The sequence below is a fragment of the Dermochelys coriacea genome, chromosome 5, assembly GCF_009764565.3.
Source record: "Dermochelys coriacea isolate rDerCor1 chromosome 5, rDerCor1.pri.v4, whole genome shotgun sequence".
Lineage (NCBI taxonomy): Eukaryota > Metazoa > Chordata > Testudines > Dermochelyidae > Dermochelys > Dermochelys coriacea.
Window position 1 is genome coordinate 115,603,231 of NC_050072.1, and position 11,058 is coordinate 115,614,288.

An 11,058-nucleotide genomic window follows, 5' to 3' on the forward strand; every position below is an offset into this window, starting at 1 on the left:
CAAAGCCAGCTTGGTCTTGCAAACTATGAGCAACTCGGGGAGTCTTTTTTTTTTTTTTTTTTTAACAAAAAAAGCAGCCCCGCGTGCCTTCCTCCCCCCGAAAGGGAAGCCTGGAGCTTCATCTCAGGGGCAACACCAGCAGCAGCTCCCACCCGGGGGGGGGGGGGGGGGGGGGAAATGTTGCTCTCCTAACCCCCACAGCCCCGCTGTATTGTTTGAACTTACTCCGGCCCTGCGTTTGCAGCGCCCACGCCGGCAAGGATCCCGATCCAGCTGCGGCAGGGACGAGCAGCCCGGGCGCTGGCGGGAAAATAAAAGGAACCCCACCTTGGGCGGCTTGAGTGACACTCGGGAGCGGCCAGTGAGGGCGCCGGGAGCCGGCGGCGAGGCGAGGCGTCAACGTTCCCGACCGGGAAGGGACTCCGCCCCAGCCCCACATATAGGGGCGGGGGTATCACACTCCCTCCCCCCGCTGTCCCGCCCACTCCGGGGCCCAGGGGAATTAGCACCGCCCATAACAACAAGGGTATTGCAGGCTGCACCGGGAAAAGCCTCTAGAGCCCCAGGGTCTTGCAAACGTCCCTTGGCTGCATCTTGCATGGAAGTGCTGAGCTGATTTCCACCCCCCTCCCCAGGGTAAGAAATTATTTTTCTCTTCCCAACCGGCCCCCCTCCCACTTTTATGTCAGCGGCCCGTTCAAATAGAAGGAAACTTTGCCGGCAGTGTTTGTTCTTGGGAGCTTTCATGCACCCAGGGAGCCAGTAAATTATTTCCAGTGGGTAAGGGGGCTTGGAGAGCGGCTTGGTAGCCTGTTCTCACTGGGGTCCCCACGCCAGGGTCGGAAGAAGAGCTGGAGTGTAGCGTGCGAGCCCAGCAGTCTCATAATCATGGGGTAGGTGTTTAATAAGGAGTCGCTCTTGCATCCCTTCCCCGCGCGCCCATTAATAGTAATACTTGTATTGCCTGGAGCAGGCCCCCAGTGTGCCTCTGTACAAACTCATGCCCTCTGCGGTCTGAGTCCTGCTTTAGTCAGAAGAACCAAAGCGCACTTCTAGCAAACAACGAGGCGGTATATTATTGCCCTTGCTCTATGCTGAGTTCATTGTCATTAGACACCCGAGTGCCTCATTAGCCACAACAGATCACCTGCCCCTGTGTAGGACTAGGGGGAAACACACTCTGTCTGAGCAATGCAGTAAGGGCCTCCTGATGTCTAGAGGTGGAAGAAAAGTGGGGGGTTACAAGCAAGATCTCTAGTTTAGCTGTTTCTTGATTCATAGAGGACTGAAGTGTGCTTTCTCTTTTAGGGGAAAGAAGGTTTTATGCTGGGGCTCTCCTTATTTTTGCCCCCCCCATCCTAACAGGAACAATTTAATATAGATTTGGAGGGGAGGGAGAGAGGACTGTCACGCTCCTTTTTTCCCCTATACTTTATATACAGTACGTTAGTCATAGTCAAAAGACCTGAAGCTCAGAAGTCAGAGGGGCCTACATTGCCTCTATGGCTACCTCCGTCTCTCTAAAATAGCTTTGGCTGGAGCTCGCTCCTTTGGACCGAAATAGTACCCAAATCGTCTCCAGCTTGGTCCCTGCTAAGATTTAGATTTCGAATTTAGTATCTCAGTTCATTCCCTGGTTGGAGATAAAATGCACTCTATATATGGGCTTAGCTTCTAGCAACAGCATGCAGTTAATGGTACTTTCTACAGAAATGGCCTGGGGACGAGGTGTTAACATGACTGGCTAGTATAGACTAAGTCAAGGAGCTCAGTGTTGGTCTGTAAGATGCACTTTTCAGCTTCAGGTACAGATACCTCTCCACCCTCGCAGATGTCTTCTAAACTGCGATATTTGTAAGCTATAAATCCAGCAAGGATACACAACCTCCACCTCTCAGTAACAGTCTTGTCTCATAGATCTACTTGATCCTAGTCTACAGCTTCTTTCCTTCAAACCTCTAGCAATCTGGATGCTCTTTCTTTGAGGGAGCACGTTTAGCTAGGCAGAAAATGGGCTCCAGTTAATAGTTTTAACTGGAAGGGGACAGTCACATCCTCAAAGCTAAGTACAAGTACTACATGGTTTAATATTCCTTTCGCCCTCCCAACAATAAAGCTAGCTCTGTAACGTGTCATTATTAGTTAATATACCGTCTCAACACCAATTTCACTACCAATGCTGGGGAAGCCGAATGAAGGAACGTGCCCAACTACAAATTTGCCACAGTTGTATTGCTCTCGTAGTGATTCTTTTCAGATGTGCAATAGGTGGGTACATAGAAACGTGATGGGCATAAATTAAACAACAATGGCAATGCTTGGTCCTGTCCTTTACCACGCTGCAGTGCAATCCTTTAGCAGCTCTAAAATGCCACCTAAGCACACCGTTTAATACAGGACAGGAAGGAGATTGAAGAGGCATTATTTTTAGACCCAGGGCATCCTACTAACCCCCAACCCCGGGCACCCCCCCCCCCCCATCACCACCTCCTTTTGCTTCTGCCACTAAATGTAAACTTCTACCCTGCAAGCCAGACTTCCCCGCGGTTCTGTGTCCCCTACGCAATAATCGGGAGGCTGCTTTCTCTTAAACAGGGGCAGTATTGAAATTAAAATTGACGCAAGCTTGACCAGCCAGTTACAGTCTGGACCAGGAACGGCTCCCGTGCTCAACCATTTTTCTCCGGTGGCAGCTTGACAATAGCGAAGAGAGGGAAACGGAGGCTCAGGCTGCCGGGGTGGCTACCGGGCACTTCCAGGGAACCGCTTTTTCCGCTGTCGCTACAGTAGGACCACGGACAGTGATTGGAGTATACCCTTGCCAGCTCACGCCTTTCTTCTGCCTCAATACGAAGCATTTTTAGCTTTCCCAGAACAAAGGGATTCTCGTGCATCCCGCATGTAGACTGAATCCTCCCCATACAGGCTTTTAATTTTTCACTCGAAGGTTTGAAAAATAATCCCCCTCCCTCCCCATATTACAGCAATCAATTCTCCCCGATTGGACCTTGCATACCTTCTACCCAGTCATCAGTTTTGACAGCTATTTACCCCAGCTAATCACACGGGCTGCATGTACTTGGTCCAGACCACTACAACTCATTGTATGCTGTAGCATACATGCCATCTCGTATCCCTTTAGAACTGACAAAATGCTGTTTGGCTAATGCAATTAGACTTGGGGTCTTATCCCGCCTAATCTGCAAACGTAGGTTTATCTTTTCAAAGCGATACTCATTCATTCATTTGCATGATGTGGGTCCCTTCAGATGTTTTACGCGAGTGATGCATTCAGAGTTAGAAAGGTATTACTATTATAAGAACTTTAAACCACGCTCTAGTTAGTTTATAGCCTAGGTACTGAAGATGTACATCTGCTTGAATGCAAAATAATGTATATTTTCTCCTGTTGGTCTTAATATTGCCAATACTTCCAGGTATTTGTCCTAACACACTGTAATGTACATGGATTGCTTTAAAGGAAACATAAGCATATGTAATAGAGTTAATGCTTTACTGCATGCATCCTACGCTTTCTGGTATTTGATTTAGACAGTGTATTAGCTATAGAAACATTAAAAGAATCAAAACACAACTTACCTTTTCTCTCTTCAGCTTAAAAAAAAAAGTAACGTTGAAGTTCTCCCAATACAAAGGAGTAAGAAGCAGATGGATAGTTCTCAAGACAACACACAAAATCTAAACTGTGGATAGTCTTAAACGGAAGCAAATAAAATGAAAATGCTTTCCCTCCCAATAGTCCACCACTTAAAAAAAATCAGGAAAATTAAAAGGGAAAGGAAAACTTAAAACAAGGAATGTGACAAGGCTAGCCTCCTATTGCAACACAACTCAACAAAAAGGGGGAGGGGAGAGAAATAAAGGAAGGAACAAAGAAAAGAAGGGATGAAAGGACGCGTTACAAAGACGGTCTCTTTCTCTCTGCCTCCTTGTTTCTTTTTAGTAGCTCGCTACAGAAGTAAAATGCTGCATCTCTAAGTGAGAACAGAAATAAAGGGGGGAGGACGTCTTAAAAGGGAGGTGGACTGGATCACACAGATTTATAGCAACCGTATCACCCAGCGCTCCTCTGCTTCCGCACCAGTGTGTGCGTGTGTGTGTCTGCAGCTGTGCCAGGCTCCCACCTATCCCGGCCGCCACGCGCGGAAGTATCCGCCGAAACCCGATACAACGGAACCTGCTGGCAAGCCTCTGCGCCGCGATTGGTGCGACGGGGTTCCTCTGGCCCCGCCCCGGCGCAACTGCCAGTCTCGATTGGCTGCCAGCTGGTGTCAATCCGGCACACTCAATGGAGTCCCGTTTCAGGGTGAGTTGCGCCGAGAGGTACCACACTCAGCACGGGAGGGGGGTGTAAGGCGAGAATATAGAAGCCCTGGAGCAGAGAGCAACGTGGGATGGTTCTGCCCGGACTCTCAGAGTTCCCCGCGGGGTGCAAGCTTTATCCGTCAGAAATCTGGCTGGTGTAGAAAGACTCGGTACTGGGGACTGACTGCTGCCGCCTCTTTCGCAGAGTCTTGAACATTAAAATGTCATGCATCGCCTCTGTAGCTCTCTCTTTAAACACGAGCAAAAAGAATTGTCTGCACGTCCACCTTGTTTCTCCTGGGTCTGTTTTCATTACTTTCTAGCGCTTCGAGACTGGTCTTAGGGTTTCAGTCTTTTTTAATACATGGGGTGGTTGTTAGACAACGCTTGCAAAGGCAAGAATGGAAAGCAACTATTAGGAAATAGTACTTTCCATTATGTCACCACAGAGTAGGGTAGAATAATTAGACCGTCCTATCCAGAAAGCCTCTGTACAGAGCTCGGAGCCTTTTCATTGACAGGTACATCTAAAAAAAGAGGAGTTGATATGGACCACATACTTCTCCCTGTCAGGCAAAACGTATTTCACTAGTCTGCATTTAAAGAACTTTATAGTACTGACCAATTACTGCAGTGATTTCTCCTCTGACAGTGAAGATTGATATTAATTGAGATTTCCAGCGACAAACATCTATGTGCTGGAGGTGGGGGTTTTTTCTTATTTTATCACTCTTATCTTTCCAAGAGAACACGGTTGTTTTTAAAACCGTTATGTTGAATGAGAGAAACAAGCCTGCATTATATACTTAGACCTTTCATTGCTCACACTGATCCTTTATGGCACTTGAACTTACTTTCTGTTTAAAATCCGAAATGCTTCCTCGAACGTATTTGCTTCTTTTCCCCTGATACACAACACAACGGGTATAAAGCATTTACAGTAACAAAGCATTTATGCCCTTCGGAAAGGAACTCCTTTAGATGCTTATTTAGTGCAATCTGGTATTTGCATCCAGCCGGGGGGGAGGGAGGGGGAAGACGCACACAATGATTGGAAGAGAGCAGTAAAATAAATTAGTGTTCCTTGAGAGTGTCCTTGAGTGTTTATAAATGATTAATGGGATGGAAGAGAAACCTGTTTATCTGCCGTTTGGTCCATATAATCGCCATCTCCTATCAGCATGACAATAACTAAGTAGTACATACGGCCTGATTTTTTACATCTCGCAAAACCATTTATATTTTAAATGTATTTGACATCTTTCTAGAACAGAAAGATTTTTAGATCATCTGGAATTTAATTTACAATCTATCACGAACTTTTTGAACCAGGTTGGAACTCCGAAAAAACGGATTAACTCCTCTGATGAACAAGTGGTGAAAGAGTTGTCTTTGAACTGAAGAGAAACCTGGTGAGGAAAATGGCAAAGAATTATCACTGTGATAAACACCTTCCAATAAGGCGGCTCGTACAACAGTCCTACTTAAATGCTGCCTATTTATAGCCAGTTTGTAGAAGTGCATGCATAAATTATGTTTCGATGAGTTTAAGTTAGTATTCCATAAGGTCCCTTGGGCTTGCACTATTTTTCACTTTACTTTGGTCTGTGACTGCTCCTTAATTATAGCAAAACTAACTGTTGAAAAAATAACTGTTTAAATGTCTCTAACGATGCCACACTTAACACCTATATGTTGGTGCTCTTTAGAATGCGGGTGATGTAATATTGCACACAAATCAAGTTTAGTGTATATAGGAGTAAGTCATATTTTGAAAAAAATGTAGTTAGTTTGTCAGGGCGGGTTTTGAAGTGTGGATCATAACTGAGACTAAGTAGAACAAATAAAACTTATCCGTACTGTGTTGCATTCTTAGACAAAACTAGATTTACTTAGTGGTTACTTTTTCTTCAGTCTAGATTTTGTAGAACGGTTGGGGTTTTTTTAGCAGTTAACACCGTTCCTCAACAGTATATCAGCAGTACGTGGGGGGTGGAGGAGAAAATAAACCCAATGAAATCTCTGAGTAGAGTCCTTTAATGTACTGGCAACCCCTTTAAAATAACTATTCTCCTCATCAATACATAGCTGTTCCTAAATTAAAAGGAGGTTTGTTGGTTTGTTGGTTTGTTTTAAAGAAAACTCCGAAACTTATGAGATATTTGAAACTAGAACTGTGGCTTTTTCAACTTTTCCAGGAAATTAAATGAATCTGCCAGAAGCAGGTGCCCAAACACGTCTGCGAGTCAGACTCCGGTTAGAACACTTTTCCACAAAAGAATAGCCCAGCTGTAATTAGTGCTCAATTCTTGGTAATAAAATCCACACCTTCCTACCCTAACACTTTTGATAGCCTTAAAATCTCTACCGATGAGGCCCGCACGTTGGTTGACACAGTGTACGGAGGGAAATTCAGCAGAAAATAGCCCTTAAAGTCCGTGTCTTGTCACTGGCCCTTCTCCTCTCTGATTCGTCTTCAATCTCCTCGGTTGCACGCAATGGCAGCAGGAAAGAAAAAAAAAAAAGTTCATAGATCCCCCCCTCCCCAACAATGAAATGCTTTTCCATAAATTATGTATAAATATAAAACGGCCACATACAATCTTGCAGACGATGACCTTTTGGGTAGAAAGTCGCTTTGTTTACTTTGGGCGCGGGGGTGGGGGGGGAGGAGGTGTCTGGACAGAGCAGCGGGTTAAAATGTGTTAGTTGTTGCAGTGCCTTTGCATGCTTGAAAGCCAAATAACCCCTTTTAGCCACCTATTTGTTTTAAGGCTGCTTAAAACACCCCCATCCTGGGATTAAGACTGGAGGATACTGTACTGGTGATATAAGAACAAATAGGAAATGTTCTATTTAAACGCTTCGGAGCAAGGAGATGCATTCACTTGAACAGCTAACTTTTTTAAAACCCGCTTCACCGTAACTGACTGGTAGATATCGACTCCACTCCAGCGAGCTGAGCGGATTGGATGGGAACAAAAATTAGACAAAGTTGTAGGGAGCTTGCTACTAACGTACCTGAGTCATCACAACCCACTAGCCGTCGGATTAGGATTAATGCAGGTTGTAGGACCATGGACAGAGACAAGCAGTCCCTCCTAAGGCTTGTCCTGCTCCCTGACACACATCTGCAGTCTCGTTCAAAAACTATTTCTAAGAGCCATAGGACAGAGCATATTCAGCAACAGATGGGAACAATGCTGCGTTGGAGTTAAGTAAACTTTCTCTTTCCTTTCTTTCGCCCCCTTTTTTACAGCGACCATAAAGAGCATCACACTGAAACACGCCTATCCCCAAGCAAAAATCCTCAGTAAAATGTTTAATGTTACTATGGGCTGCTTTTTTTTTTTTTTCCCTGCTGAAGGCACTTCTTATCTCAGACAAATAATTCCTAGTTAGTGTTGTTCATGTGTGAAATTGTAAGCTGGCAATCATGGTTTTTTTTTTTTTTTAAAAAAGCCTTCATCTAAAAAGGCCCTCTTTAGGTTGTGTTTACAGCGCAAGCTTAGGTTTTGCTCCTGTTATCATAATAAATAGCATAAGCTTGAGGCGTTTAAAACAAATCGTCAGACTGGTATATCTTGCTTCAAAAAAATACCTGCTCTTTAAGCGTTATGTGGGTTTGCGGGGTGGGGATTTTTGTTTTGTTTTTGCCTGACCCTATTCAGAATAATAAGATCTGTAAACTATGTATGAATCTACCTTAGTATAAATAATGCAACTGACGTTGCTATATTTCTTCTCTATTCTATTGTATAACAAAAAAGTCTTAACACTAACACAGCCTACTTCTCAGTGCGAGAGAAGAGTTTTTGTGTGAGGGGTGGCTTCCTGGAGAGGGTTAAAGGGGAGCGTAAATTGCGGTTTCTTTAGCACGGGGTAACAGCAATCACTTGGCTTTCTGCAAGGAAAGATAAATCTTAATCCGACTAAATGAAATAATAATTTAAGTAAACCGTCTGCCTGTTCCTGAACATGACTGTGACCTTGTGCAGTTTCTGCAGTGAAGTGGGAAGAGGCAGCTTTCTGCCTTGTTTGCAGGTAGTTTCTGTCGCTGAAGATTTGTCTTTCCCGTGGTGTGTAATACACGTTTAATTTTAAAATAAGAAGACCGGGCACACCAGCCAGTCAATCGGTTCCATCAACCCCTTTTGTGCTTAGATCAAACGCTTGCACAACAGAGAAAGTGACAGCACCAGGGCACGGTAACAAAGCCATAGTTTGTACCAAAAGAAGAGTGAGGCCCAGAGAGACACCGCAGCTAGAGAAACAGCTGTCTTATCAGCACAGTGCAGAGATGGAGATGGCTCAAGAGGTCCTGAACAGATAATCACTTTAATAGGTTTGCAATGCGCCAAACTTCACGCTTGATAAGACCAACCCAATGTAGAAAGTAGCACAGATCCAGACCCCATTCTATTTTATCTGCGCTATAAAGTAAGAAATTGAAATTCAGGTGGGGCAGACATCATGATGCTGATAGACCACTAAAGTAAACGGTCATTAGAAAGCTTTCGGCAGAGAAAAATAGGAGTCTGTAACTGGATGTTACTTTAATAATAATTAAGAAGTAGCCACCTGTCTTAAAGTGACAGCTGGAGGGGAGGGGGTGCTACCATTTCTTTCTCAGCTTTGTCACATGCCCCTGACTCATTGAACAAACTAGTTGGCTGCGAAGTTTAAAGACCAAGTTTATTGCAAAAGACTGAGTTCCAACTGGAACTGCAGTGCTAATTTTAATTCCTCCCCTCCTACCTCCGAGGAAGAAAAAGATTCACGGTGATTTAATAAAAACAACCCTCCGCCTGGTATTAAAAAATGCAAACTGCAGAAGATAAAAAACATGTTTTTGCGAGCACAGATTAATCAAAACTCTTTGCTGAAGGGAAGTGAAAAGGATAGTTCATGAGTTAGCATAATTATTTGCATGTCACAAGAAAATGAGCTAGAATAGGTACTAAGCCATTTATGTAAGCAGCAAATCCCCTTCTAACATATGTGTGTTGATTGACTAATGATATCAGATTAGAATACCGTAGCTCCTCCTTGTTTCAGCAGGGAAGCCTTTTAAAAAAAAACCAACCAAGTTTAGCTTTGATTTAAAAACTAAATTGCATTTATGGAAAATGCAATTAAAAGGGACATACAGAGAGCACATGAGCACAACCGTTTTCATAAGGTAGGGGTGACTACATTTACTTAGCTGTTTTGTGGGTTGGTGCCCAAAAGGACTGAGTAGACAAACCGGATGCAAGAAATTATCTAATTTTAGCCAGTCTATCATCCCATGCCTTCCTTGGATAATGTTTTAAAACTAAGTGGGTTTTATTTCCTAACAAAAATAAACTATTGGATAAATGTCTGAACTTAACTGTCAGCAGGCCAATAAAGGCCTCTGTCAGGTTGTCACTGGGGCTTGCTAACTGGAGGCAGAACAGTGAATATGGTGGTATAATGCTGATATTTTTAACAAGGGGCCACTATAAAAATTTGCCTTTATTCTGTGACAAACTTTGTCTAGCAAGGGTGCATGTGATGGCAGAAGGGAGATAAGGAAGTATTTTTTTCCCTTTTTAACAGAAATGCTTTCTCATAACCAAGGAGGAAAGCAGCACCAACCTAGGTGTGGGGAGAGCGAGAGAGGAGGGACCTCAATATTGGTGCACTTTGCTGGAAACATTTATATTTTCTTCCTGGAAAAAAAAAATGCTGGCTATATTAATAGTATAGCAGACATTCATCTAGTCAAAAATTTAGAGAGGAGGGGGGAAAATGAGGATAGGATCAATAGCCTTTAGGGTGATCTGCCAGTATCTTTTGTTTGTTTTTGTAATACCTGACATTTGGTGCAATGTGGTCATTATGTTAAAAAGGGCAAAATCACTTGCTCTTTTTAAAAGTATTTTTGAATTAACCCTATGGATAAAGTATTTCTAGCAGGGATGATACAGCAGGCTCTGGCAAGGGGGTGAACGCCATTTAGAAAATCACTCTCTTTAATTTGGTGGATGAGTAATAAAAGTGTACAGTGAATCCCTGTCCAGTCAAGCATTGTATGGGGATGGGGAGAAATTATCTTGGGTAAAAGAAAGCAATAAAACCCCTAAATTAAAGCACTTTATTTTTTTAAGTTATGCTATTTTCCTTTTATAAAATAATAATGCTTTTAAGTTCCCCCACTGAATTAGGCCAAATACTGTCACAGCTTGGACAATTTGGTGAAATTCTATTTCTATCATACCAAGAGGCTTCCTCAGGAAACAGGATAGATATAAACTTACTGTAATTAGTACATCCACTCATGGTATTATAGGCAAACAAATTTATTAGAGTATAAGCTTTCGTGAGCTACAGCTCACTTCATCTGATGCATTTGAGCTGTAGCTCACGAAAGCTTATGCTCTAATAAATTTGTTAGTCTCTAAGGTGCCACAAGTACTCCTTTTCTTTTTGCAAATACAGACTAACACGGCTGCTACTCTGAAACCTGTCATGGTATTATAGTTATAGAAATATTGACTTAACTGATGGATTTTACTTTTTCAAATGTATGATGGGTGTGTTATATTTTCATTCAATCGGTTGAGGGAAAAGTGCATGTTACACTAAGGTAGCTTTTTTATTCTGCCATCATTTTTCTTGTTAGTGTAGTGCAGTAAAATAGTGGCTATTGCTACTAGTATTTTATTGAAAAAATGTCCCTATGAAGTCTGGACTGTTAGTACACTA

General features: G+C 43.2%; 1 protein-coding gene and 1 long non-coding RNA gene across 2 annotated transcripts in view; one reads left to right on the forward strand and one right to left on the reverse strand.

The window, feature by feature from the left end:
• Positions 1–418, reverse strand: part of ELAVL2 (ELAV like RNA binding protein 2) — a 146,720-nt gene extending 146,302 nt beyond the window's left edge. The window contains exon 1 of the mRNA XM_043514973.1: positions 226–418. The gene's annotated coding sequence lies outside the window, so the exon portion shown is untranslated. The remainder of the gene's footprint in view (positions 1–225) is intronic.
• Positions 88–6,812, forward strand: LOC122460319. Its single transcript, XR_006281564.1, has 4 exons — positions 88–636; positions 4,106–4,327; positions 5,659–5,738; positions 6,525–6,812. It is a non-coding gene; the product is annotated as an uncharacterized LOC122460319 (long non-coding RNA).
• Positions 6,813–11,058: the final 4,246 nt, after the last annotated feature.